The sequence below is a fragment of the Oncorhynchus nerka genome, linkage group LG26 (assembly GCF_034236695.1).
Source record: "Oncorhynchus nerka isolate Pitt River linkage group LG26, Oner_Uvic_2.0, whole genome shotgun sequence".
Taxonomy (NCBI): Eukaryota; Metazoa; Chordata; class Actinopteri; order Salmoniformes; family Salmonidae; genus Oncorhynchus; species Oncorhynchus nerka.
In genome coordinates, this window is record NC_088421.1 from 56,247,335 (window position 1) to 56,259,512 (window position 12,178).

Genomic DNA, 12,178 nt, shown 5'->3' on the forward strand with positions numbered 1-12,178 from the left:
TTGTGGTGTTGTCTGTTGTCTCTTTGTGGTGTTGTCTGATGTATTGTTGTCTCTTTGTGGTGTTGTCTGATGTATTGTTGTCTGATGTATTGTTGTCTGATGTATTGTTGTCTGATGTATTGTTGTCTGATGTATTGTTGTCTCTTTGTGGTGTTGTCTGATGTATTGTTGTCTCTTTGTGGTGTTGTCTGATGTATTGTTGTCTGATGTATTGTTGTCTCTTTGTGGTGTTGTCTGATGTATTGTTGTCTCTTTGTGGTGTTGTCTCTTTGTGGTGTTGTCTGATGTATTGTTGTCTCTTTGTGGTGTTGTCTGATGTATTGTTGTCTCTTTGTGGTGTTGTCTGATGTATTGTTGTCTGATGTATTGTTGTCTCTTTGTGGTGTTGTCTGATGTATTGTTGTCTCTTTGTGGTGTTGTCTGATGTATTGTTGTCTCTTTGTGGTGTTGTCTGATGTATTGTTGTCTCTTTGTGGTGTTGTCTGATGTATTGTTGTCTCTTTGTATTGTTGTCTGATGTATTGTTGTCTCTTTGTGGTGTTGTCTGATGTATTGTTGTCTCTTTGTGGTGTTGTCTGATGTATTGTTGTCTCTTTGTGGTGTTGTCTGATGTATTGTTGTCTCTTTGTGGTGTTGTCTGATGTATTGTTGTCTCTTTGTGGTGTTGTCTGATGTATTGTTGTCTCTTTGTGGTGTTGTCTGATGTATTGTTGTCTGATGTATTGTTGTCTGATGTATTGTTGTTGTCTGATGTATTGTTGTCTCTTTGTGGTGTTGTCTGATGTATTGTTGTCTGATGTTTGTTGTCTCTTTGTGGTGTTGTCTGATGTATTGTTGTCTGATGTATTGTTGTCTGATTGTATTGTTGTCTGATGTATTGTTGTCTCTTTGTGGTGTTGTCTGATGTATTGTCTGTCTGATGTATTGTTGTCTCTTTGTGGTGTTGTCTGATGTATTGTTGTCTCTTTGTGTTGTGTTGTCTCTTTGTGGTGTTGTCTGATGTATTGTTGTCTCTTTGTGGTGTTGTCTGATGTATTGTTGTCTCTTTGTATTGTTGTCTCTTTGTGGTGTTGTCTGATGTATTGTTGTCTCTTTGTGGTGTTGTCTGATGTATTGTTGTCTCTTTGTGTGTTCTGATGATTATTGTTGTCTCTTTGTGGTGTTGTCTGATGTATTGTTGTCTGATGTATTGTTGTCTCTTTGTGGTGTTGTCTGATGTATTGTTGTCTCTTTGTGGTGTTGTCTGATGTATTGTTGTCTCTTTGTGGTGTTGTCTGATGTATTGTTGTCTGATGTATTGTTGTCTGATGTATTGTTGTCTCTTTTGTTGTCTGATGTATTGTTGTCTCTTTGTGGTGTTGTCTGATGTATTGTTGTCTGATGTCTCTTTGTGGTGTTGTCTGATGTATTGTTGTCTCTTTGTGGTGTTGTCTGATGTATTGTTGTCTCTTTGTGGTGTTGTCTCTTTGTGGTGTTGTCTGATGTGTTGTCTTGTTGTCTCTTTGTGGTGTTGTCTGATGTATTGTTGTCTCTTTGTGGTGTTGTCTGATGTATTGTTGTCTGATGTATTGTTGTCTGATTTGTGGTGTTGTCTGATGTATTGTTGTCTGATGTGTGTTGTGTTGTCTGATGTATTGTTGTCTCTTTGTGGTGTTGTCTGATGTATTGTTGTCTCTTTGTGGTGTTGTCTGATGTATTGTTGTCTCTTTGTGGTTGTTGTCTGATGTATTGTTGTCTGATGTATTGTTGTCTGATTGTATTGTTGTCTGATTGTGGTGTTGTCTGTCTCTTTGTGGTGTTGTCTGATGTATTGTTGTCTCTTTGTGGTGTTGTCTGATGTATTGTTGTCTCTTTGTGGTGTTGTCTCTTTGTGGTGTTGTCTGATGTATTGTTGTCTCTTTGTGGTGTTGTCTGATGTATTGTTGTCTCTTTGTGGTGTTGTCTGATGTATTGTTGTCTGATGTATTGTTGTCTCTGTATTGTTGTCTCTTGTATTGTTGTCTGATGTATTGTTGTCTCTTTGTGGTGTTGTCTGATGTATTGTTGTCTCTTTGTGGTGTTGTCTGATGTATTGTTGTCTCTTTGTGGTGTTGTCTGATGTATTGTTGTCTGATGTATTGTTGTCTCTTTGTGGTGTTGTCTGATGTATTGTTGTCTCTTTGTGGTGTTGTCTGATGTATTGTTGTCTGATGTATTGTTGTCTCTTTGTGGTGTTGTCTGATGTATTGTTGTCTGATGTGGTGTTGTCTGATGTATTGTTGTCTGATGTATTGTTGTCTCTTTGTGGTGTTGTCTGATGTATTGTTGTCTCTTTGTGGTGTTGTCTGATGTATTGTTGTCTGATGTATTGTTGTCTGATGTATTGTTGTCTCTTTGTGGTGTTGTCTGATGTATTGTTGTCTCTTTGTGTTGTCTGATGTATTGTTGTCTCTTTGATGTTGTCTTGTTGTCTCTTTGTGGTGTTGTCTGATGTATTGTTGTCTCTTTGTGGTGTTGTCTGATGTATTGTTGTCTGATGTATTGTTGTCTGATGTTATTGTTGTCTCTTTGTGGTGTTGTCTGATGTATTGTTGTCTCTTTGTGGTGTTGTCTGATGTATTGTTGTCTGATGTATTGTTGTCTGATGTATTGTTGTCTCTTTGTGGTGTTGTCTGATGTATTGTTGTCTGATGTATTGTTGTCTGATGTATTGTTGTCTCTTTGTGGTGTTGTCTGATGTATTGTTGTCTGATGTGGTGTTGTCTGATTTGTATGTTGTCTGATGTATTGTTGTCTCTTTGTGGTGTTGTCTGATGTATTGTTGTCTGATGTATTGTTGTCTGATGTATTGTTGTCTCTTTGTGGTGTTGTCTGATGTATTGTTGTCTCTTTGTGGTGTTGTCTGATGTATTGTTGTCTCTTTGTGGTGTTGTCTGATGTATTGTTGTCTCTTTGTTGTCTGTGTTGTTGTCTGATGTATTGTTGTCTCTTTGTGGTGTTGTCTGATGTATTGTTGTCTCTTGTGGTGTTGTCTGATGTATTGTTGTCTCTTTGTGGTGTTGTCTGATGTATTGTTGTCTCTTTGTGGTGTTGTCTGATGTATTGTTGTCTCTTTGTGGTGTTGTCTGATGTATTGTTGTCTCTTTGTGTGTTGTCTGATGTTGTCTGATGTATTGTTGTCTGATGTATTGTTGTCTGATGTATTGTTGTCTGATGTATTGTTGTCTCTTTGTGGTGTTGTCTGATGTATTGTTGTCTGATGTGTTGTCTGATGTATTGTTGTCTCTTTTGTGGTGTTGTCTGATGTATTGTTGTCTGATGTATTGTTGTTGTCTGATGTATTGTTGTCTCTTTGTGGTGTTGTCTGATGTATTGTTGTCTCTTTGTGGTGTTGTCTGATGTATTGTTGTCTGATGTATTGTTGTCTCTTTGTGGTGTTGTCTGATGTATTGTTGTCTCTTTGTGGTGTTGTCTGATGTATTGTTGTCTGATGTATTGTTGTCTCTTTGTGGTGTTGTCTGATGTATTGTTGTCTGATGTATTGTTGTCTGATGTATTGTTGTCTGATTTATTGTTGTCTCTTTGTGGTGTTGTCTGATGTATTGTTGTCTCTTTGTAGTGTTGTCTGATGTATTGTTGTCTCTTTGTGGTGTTGTCTGATATATTGTTGTCTCTTTGTGGTGTTGTCTCTTTGTAGTGTTGTCTGATGTATTGTTGTCTCTTTGTGGTGTTGTCTGATATATTGTTGTCTCTTTGTGGTGTTGTCTCTTTGTGGTGTTGTCTGATGTATTGTTGTCTCTTTGTAGTGTTGTCTGATGTATTGTTGTCTCTTTGTGGTGTTGTCTGATGTATTGTTGTCTCTTTTGTCTGATGTATGTTGTCTCTTTGTGGTGTTGTCTGATGTATTGTTGTCTCTTTGTGGTGTTGTCTGATGTATTGTTGTCTCTTTGTGGTGTTGTCTGATGTATTGTTGTCTCTTGTATTGTTGTCTGATGTATTGTTGTCTGATGTATTGTCTGTTGTCTGATGTATTGTTGTCTGATGTATTGTTGTCTGATGTATTGTTGTCTCTTTGTGGTGTTGTCTGATGTATTGTTGTCTCTTTGTGGTGTTGTCTGATGTATTGTTGTCTGATGTGGTGTTGTCTGATGTATGTGGTGTTGTCTGATGTATTGTTGTCTCTTTGTGGTGTTGTCTGATGTATTGTTGTCTCTTTGTGGTGTTGTCTGATGTATTGTTGTCTGATGTATTGTTGTCTCTTTGTGGTGTTGTCTGATGTATTGTTGTCTCTTTGTGGTGTTGTCTGATGTATTGTTGTCTCTTTGTGGTGTTGTCTGATGTATTGTTGTCTCTTTGTGGTGTTGTCTGATGTATTGTTGTCTCTTTGTGGTGTTGTCTGATGTATTGTTGTCTCTTTGTGGTGTTGTCTGATGTATTGTTGTCTCTTTGTGGTGTTGTCTGATGTATTGTTGTCTGATGTTGTGTTGTCTCTTTGTGTGTTGTCTGATGTATTGTTGTCTCTTTGTGGTGTTGTCTGATGTATTGTTGTCTCTTTGTGGTGTTGTCTGATGTATTGTTGTCTGATGTATTGTTGTCTGATGTATTGTTGTCTGATGTATTGTTGTCTCTTTGTGGTGTTGTCTGATGTATTGTTGTCTGATGTATTGTTGTCTGATGTATTGTTGTCTGATGTATTGTTGTCTCTGTTTGTCTGATGTATTGTTGTCTCTTTGTGGTGTTGTCTGATGTATTGTTGTCTCTTTGTATGTTGTCTCTTTGTGGTGTTGTCTGATGTATTGTTGTCTGATGTATTGTTGTCTCTTTGTGGTGTTGTCTGATGTATTGTTGTCTCTTTGTGGTGTTGTCTGATGTATTGTTGTCTGATGTATTGTTGTCTGATGTATTGTTGTCTGATGTATTGTTGTCTGATGTATTGTTGTCTGATGTATTGTTGTCTCTTTGTGGTGTTGTCTGATGTATTGTTGTCTCTTTGTGGTGTTGTCTGATGTATTGTTGTCTGATGTATTGTTGTCTCTTTGTGGTGTTGTCTGATGTATTGTTGTCTCTTTGTGGTGTTGTCTGATGTATTGTTGTCTCTTTGTGGTGTTGTCTGATGTATTGTTGTCTCTTTGTGGTGTTGTCTGATGTATTGTTGTCTCTTTGTGGTGTTGTCTGATGTATTGTTGTCTCTTTGTGGTGTTGTCTGATGTATTGTTGTCTCTGATGTGTTGTCTGATTGTTGTCTCTTTGTATTGTTGTCTGATGTATTGTTGTCTGATGTATTGTTGTCTGTTGTTCTTTGTGGTGTTGTCTGATGTATTGTTGTCTCTTTGTGGTGTTGTCTGATGTATTGTTGTCTGATGTATTGTTGTCTCTTTGTGGTGTTGTCTGATGTATTGTTGTCTCTTTGTGGTGTTGTCTGATGTATTGTTGTCTCTTTGTGGTGTTGTCTGATGTATTGTTGTCTCTTTGTCTGATCTTTGTTGTTGTCTGATGTATTGTTGTCTCTTTGTGGTGTTGTCTGATGTATTGTTGTCTCTTTGTGGTGTTGTCTGATGTATTGTTGTCTCTTTGTGGTGTTGTCTGATGTATTGTTGTCTGATGTATTGTTGTTGTCTTTGTGGTGTTGTCTGATGTATTGTTGTCTCTTTGTGGTGTTGTCTGATGTATTGTTGTCTCTTTGTGGTGTTGTCTGATGTATTGTTGTCTGATGTATTGTTGTCTCTTTGTGGTGTTGTCTGATGTATTGTTGTCTCTTTGTGGTGTTGTCTGATGTATTGTTGTCTCTTTGTGGTGTTGTCTGATGTATTGTTGTCTGATGTATTGTTGTCTCTTTGTGGTGTTGTCTGATGTATTGTTGTCTGATGTATTGTTGTCTCTTTGTGGTGTTGTCTGATGTATTGTTGTCTCTTTGTGGTGTTGTCTGATGTATTGTTGTCTGATGTGGTGTTGTCTCTTTGTGGTGTTGTCTGATGTATTGTTGTCTCTTTGTGGTGTTGTCTGATGTATTGTTGTCTCTTTGTGGTGTTGTCTGATGTATTGTTGTCTGATGTTTGTTGTCTCTTTGTGGTGTTGTCTGATGTATTGTTGTCTCTTTGTTGTTGTCTGATGTATTGTTGTCTCTTTGTGTCTGTGTTTGTTGTCTCTTTGTGGTGTTGTCTGATGTATTGTTGTCTCTTTGTGGTGTTGTCTGATGTATTGTTGTCTGATTGTATTGTTGTCTCTGATGTGGTGTTGTCTGATGTATTGTTGTCTGATGTATTGTTGTCTCTTTGTGGTGTTGTCTGATGTATTGTTGTCTCTTTGTGGTGTTGTCTGATGTATTGTTGTCTCTTTGTGGTGTTGTCTGATGTATTGTTGTCTGATGTATTGTTGTCTCTTTGTGGTGTTGTCTGATGTATTGTTGTCTCTTTGTGGTGTTGTCTGATGTATTGTTGTCTGATGTATTGTTGTCTCTTTGTGGTGTTGTCTGATGTATTGTTGTCTCTTTGTGGTGTTGTCTGATGTATTGTTGTCTGATGTATTGTTGTCTTTTGTGGTGTTGTCTGATGTATTGTTGTCTCTTTGTGGTGTTGTCTGATGTATTGTTGTCTCTTTTGTGTTGTCTGATGTATTGTTGTCTGATGTATTGTTGTCTGTGTGTTGTCTGATGTATTGTTGTCTCTTTGTGGTGTTGTCTGATGTATTGTTGTCTCTTTGTGGTGTTGTCTGATGTATTGTTGTCTCTTTGTGTCTGATGTATTGTTGTCTGATGTGGTGTTGTCTGATGTATTGTTGTCTGATGTTGTCTGATGTGTTGTCTCTTTGTGGTGTTGTCTGATGTATTGTTGTCTCTTTGTGGTGTTGTCTGATGTATTGTTGTCTGATGTATTGTTGTCTGATGTATTGTTGTCTCTTTGTGGTGTTGTCTGATGTATTGTTGTCTGATGTATTGTTGTCTGATGTATTGTTGTCTCTTTGTGGTGTTGTCTGATGTATTGTTGTCTCTTTGTGGTGTTGTCTGATGTATTGTTGTCTGATGTATTGTTGTCTCTTTGTGGTGTTGTCTGATGTATTGTTGTCTGATGTATTGTTGTCTGATGTATTGTTGTCTTTGTGGTGTTGTCTCTTTGTATGTTGTCTCTTTGTTGTTGTCTTTTGTGGTGTTGTCTGATGTATTGTTGTCTCTTTGTGGTGTTGTCTGATGTATTGTTGTCTCTTTGTGGTGTTGTCTGATGTATTGTTGTCTCTTTGTGGTGTTGTCTGATGTATTGTTGTCTCTTGTGGTGTTGTCTGATGTATTGTTGTCTCTTTGTGGTGTTGTCTGATGTATTGTTGTCTCTTTGTGGTGTTGTCTGATGTATTGTTGTCTCTTTGTGGTGTTGTCTGATGTATTGTCTCTTTGTGGTGTTGTCTGATGTATTGTTGTCTGATGTATTGTTGTCTGATGTATTGTTGTCTGATGTATTGTTGTCTCTTTGTGGTGTTGTCTGATGTATTGTTGTCTGATGTATTGTTGTCTCTTTGTATTGTTGTCTGATGTATTGTTGTCTGATGTATTGTTGTCTGATGTATTGTTGTCTCTTTGTGGTGTTGTCTGATGTATTGTTGTCTCTTTGTGGTGTTGTCTGATGTATTGTCTGTGTGGTGTTGTCTGATGTATTGTTGTCTCTTTGTGGTGTTGTCTGATGTATTGTTGTCTCTTTGTGGTGTTGTCTGATGTATTGTTGTCTCTTTGTGGTGTTGTCTGATGTATTGTTGTCTGATGTATTGTTGTCTCTTTGTGGTGTTGTCTGATGTATTGTTGTCTCTTTGTGCTGTTGTCTGATGTATTGTTGTCTGATGTATTGTTGTCTCTTTGTGTGTTGTTGTTGTCTCTTTGTGGTGTTGTCTCTTTGTAGTGTTGTCTGATGTATTGTTGTCTCTTTGTGGTGTTGTCTGATATATTGTTGTCTCTTTGTGGTGTTGTCTCTTTGTGGTGTTGTCTGATGTATTGTTGTCTCTTTGTGGTGTTGTCTGATGTATTGTTGTCTGATGTTTGTCTGATGTATTGTCTCTTTGTGGTGTTGTCTGATGTATTGTTGTCTCTTTGTGGTGTTGTCTGATGTATTGTTGTCTCTTTGTGGTGTTGTCTGATGTATTGTTGTCTCTTTGTGGTGTTGTCTGATGTATTGTTGTCTGATGTATTGTTGTCTGATGTATTGTTGTCTCTTTGTATTGTTGTCTGATGTATTGTTGTCTCTTTGTGGTGTTGTCTGATGTATTGTTGTCTCTTTGTGGTGTTGTCTGATGTATTGTTGTCTGATGTATTGTTGTCTCTTTGTGGTGTTGTCTGATGTATTGTTGTCTCTTTGTGGTGTTGTCTGATGTATTGTTGTCTCTTTGTGGTGTTGTCTGATGTATTGTTGTCCTGTTGTGGTGTTTGTGGTGTTGTCTGATGTATTGTTGTCTGATGTATTGTTGTCTCTGTGTTGTTGTCTGATGTGTATTGTTGTCTGATGTATTGTTGTCTCTTTGTGGTGTTGTCTGATGTATTGTTGTCTCTTTGTGGTGTTGTCTGATGTATTGTTGTCTCTTTGTGGTGTTGTCTGATGTATTGTTGTCTGATGTATTGTTGTCTCTTTGTGGTGTTGTCTGATGTATTGTTGTCTGATGTATTGTTGTCTGATGTTTGTTGTTGTCTTTGTGTGTTGTCTGATGTATTGTTGTCTCTTTGTGGTGTTGTCTGATGTATTGTTGTCTCTTTGTGGTGTTGTCTGATGTATTGTTGTCTCTTTGTGGTGTTGTCTGATGTATTGTTGTCTCTTTGTGGTGTTGTCTGATGTATTGTTGTCTCTGTGTGGTGTTGTCTGATGTATTGTTGTCTCTTTGTGGTGTTGTCTGATGTATTGTTGTCTCTTTGTGGTGTTGTCTGATGTATGGTTGTCTCTTTGTGGTGTTGTCTGATGTATTGTTTGTGGTGTGGTGTTGTCTGATGTATTGTTGTCTGATGTATTGTTGTCTGATGTATTGTTGTCTGATGTATTGTTGTCTCTTTGTGCTGTTGTCTGATGTATTGTTGTCTGATGTATTGTTGTCTCTTTGTGGTGTTGTCTGATGTATTGTTGTCTGATGTATTGTTGTCTGATGTATTGTTGTCTCTTTGTGGTGTTGTCTGATGTATTGTTGTCTCTTTGTGGTGTTGTCTGATGTATTGTTGTCTGATGTATTGTTGTCTCTTTGTGGTGTTGTCTGATGTATTGTTGTCTCTTTGTGGTGTTGTCTGATGTATTGTTGTCTGATGTATTGTTGTCTGATGTATTGTTGTCTGATGTATTGTTGTCTCTTTGTGGTGTTGTCTGATGTATTGTTGTCTCTTTGTGGTGTTGTCTGATGTATTGTTGTCTCTTTGTGGTGTTGTCTGATGTATTGTTGTCTCTTTGTTTGTGGTTGTCTGATGTGTTGTCTCTTTGTATTGTTGTCTGATGTATTGTTGTCTCTTTGTGGTGTTGTCTGATGTATTGTTGTCTCTTTGTGGTGTTGTCTGTGTGTTGTCTGATGTATTGTTGTCTGATGTATTGTTGTCTGATGTATGATGTATTGTTGTCTCTTTGTGGTGTTGTCTGATGTATTGTTGTCTCTTTGTGGTGTTGTCTGATGTATTGTTGTCTGATGTATTGTTGTCTCTTTGTAGTGTTGTCTGATGTATTGTTGTCTCTTTGTGGTGTTGTCTGATGTATTGTTGTCTCTGTGTGGTGTTGTCTGATGTATTGTTGTCTGATGTATTGTTGTCTGATGTATTGTTGTCTGATGTATTGTTGTCTGATGTATTGTTGTCTCTTTGTGGTGTTGTCTGATGTATTGTTGTCTCTTTGTGGTGTTGTCTGATGTATTGTTGTCTGATGTATTGTTGTCTCTTTGTGGTGTTGTCTGATGTATTGTTGTCTCTTTGTGGTGTTGTCTGATGTATTGTTGTCTCTTTGTGGTGTTGTCTGATGTATTGTTGTCTCTTTGTGGTGTTGTCTGATGTATTGTTGTCTGATGTATTGTTGTCTCTTTGTGGTGTTGTCTGATGTATTGTTGTCTCTTTGTGGTGTTGTCTGATGTATTGTTGTCTCTTTGTGGTGTTGTCTGATGTATTGTTGTCTCTTTGTGGTGTTGTCTGATGTATTGTTGTCTCTTTGTGGTGTTGTCTGATGTATTGTTGTCTCTTTGTGGTGTTGTCTGATGTATTGTTGTCTCTGTGTGGTGTTGTCTGATGTATTGTTGTCTCTTTGTGGTGTTGTCTGATGTATTGTTGTCTCTTTGTGGTGTTGTCTGATGTATTGTTGTCTCTTTGTGGTGTTGTCTGATGTATTGTTGTCTCTTTGTGGTGTTGTCTGATGTATTGTTGTCTTTGTATTGTTGTCTGATGTATTGTTGTCTGATGTATTGTTGTCTCTTTGTGTCTGATTATTGTGTTGTCTGATGTATTGTTGTCTGATGTATTGTTGTCTCTTTGTGGTGTTGTCTGATGTATTGTTGTCTGATGTATTGTTGTCTCTTTGTGGTGTTGTCTGATGTATTGTTGTCTCTTTGTGGTGTTGTCTGATGTATTGTTGTCTGATGTATTGTTGTCTCTTTGTGGTGTTGTCTGATGTATTGTTGTCTCTTTGTGGTGTTGTCTGATGTATTGTTGTCTGATGTATGTTGTCTCTTTGTGGTGTTGTCTGATGTATTGTTGTTGTGGTGTGATGTATTGTTGTCTGATGTATTGTTGTCTCTTTGTGGTGTTGTCTGATGTATTGTTGTCTCTTTGTGGTGTTGTCTGATGTATTGTTGTCTCTTTGTGGTGTTGTCTGATGTATTGTTGTCTCTTTGTATGTTGTCTGATGTATTGTTGTCTCTTTGTGGTGTTGTCTGATGTATTGTTGTCTCTTTGTGGTGTTGTCTGATGTATTGTTGTCTCTTTGTGGTGTTGTCTGATGTATTGTTGTCTCTTTGTATGTATTGTTGTCTGATGTATTGTTGTCTGATGTATTGTTGTCTGATGTATTGTTGTCTGATGTATTGTTGTCTGTGGTGTTGTCTGATTGTGGTGTTGTCTGATGTATTGTTGTCTCTTTGTGGTGTTGTCTGATGTATTGTTGTTGTCTGATGTATTGTTGTCTCTTTGTGGTGTTGTCTGATGTATTGTTGTCTCTTTGTGGTGTTGTCTGATGTATTGTTGTCTCTTTGTGGTGTTGTCTGATGTATTGTTGTCTCTTTGTGGTGTTGTCTGATGTATTGTTGTCTCTTTGTGGTGTTGTCTGATGTATTGTTGTCTCTTTGTATTGTTGTCTGATGTATTGTTGTGGTGTTGTCTGATGTATTGTTGTCTCTTTGTGGTGTTGTCTGATGTATTGTTGTCTGATGTATTGTTGTCTCTTTGTGGTGTTGTCTGATGTATTGTTGTCTCTTTGTGGTGTTGTCTGATGTATTGTTGTCTCTTTGTGGTGTTGTCTGATGTATTGTTGTCTGATGTATTGTTGTCTCTTTGTGGTGTTGTCTGATGTATTGTTGTCTCTTTGTGGTGTTGTCTGATGTATTGTTGTCTCTTTGTGGTGTTGTCTGATGTATTGTTGTCTGATGTATTGTTGTCTCTTTGTGGTGTTGTCTGATGTATTGTTGTCTGATGTATTGTTGTCTCTTTGTGGTGTTGTCTGATGTATTGTTGTCTCTTTGTGTCTGATGTTGTCTGATGTATTGTTGTCTGATGTTGTTGATGTATTGTCTGTCTTTTGTGGTGTTGTCTGATGTATTGTTGTCTCTTTGTGGTGTTGTCTGATGTATTGTTGTCTGATGTATTGTTGTCTCTTTGTGGTGTTGTCTGATGTATTGTTGTCTGATTTATTGTTGTCTCTTTGTGGTGTTGTCTGATGTATTGTTGTCTCTTTGTGGTGTTGTCTGATGTATTGTTGTCTCTTTGTGGTGTTGTCTCTTTGTGGTGTTGTCTGATGTATTGTTGTCTCTTTGTGGTGTTGTCTGATGTATTGTTGTCTCTTTGTGGTGTTGTCTGATGTATTGTTGTCTCTTTGTGGTGTTGTCTGATGTATTGTTGTCTCTTTGTGGTGTTGTCTGATGTATTGTTGTCTCTTTGTGGTGTTGTCTGATGTATTGTTGTCTGATGTATTGTTGTCTGATGTATTGTTGTCTGATGTATTGTTGTCTGATGTATTGTTGTCTCTTTGTGGTGTTGTCTGATGTATTGTTGTCTCTTTGT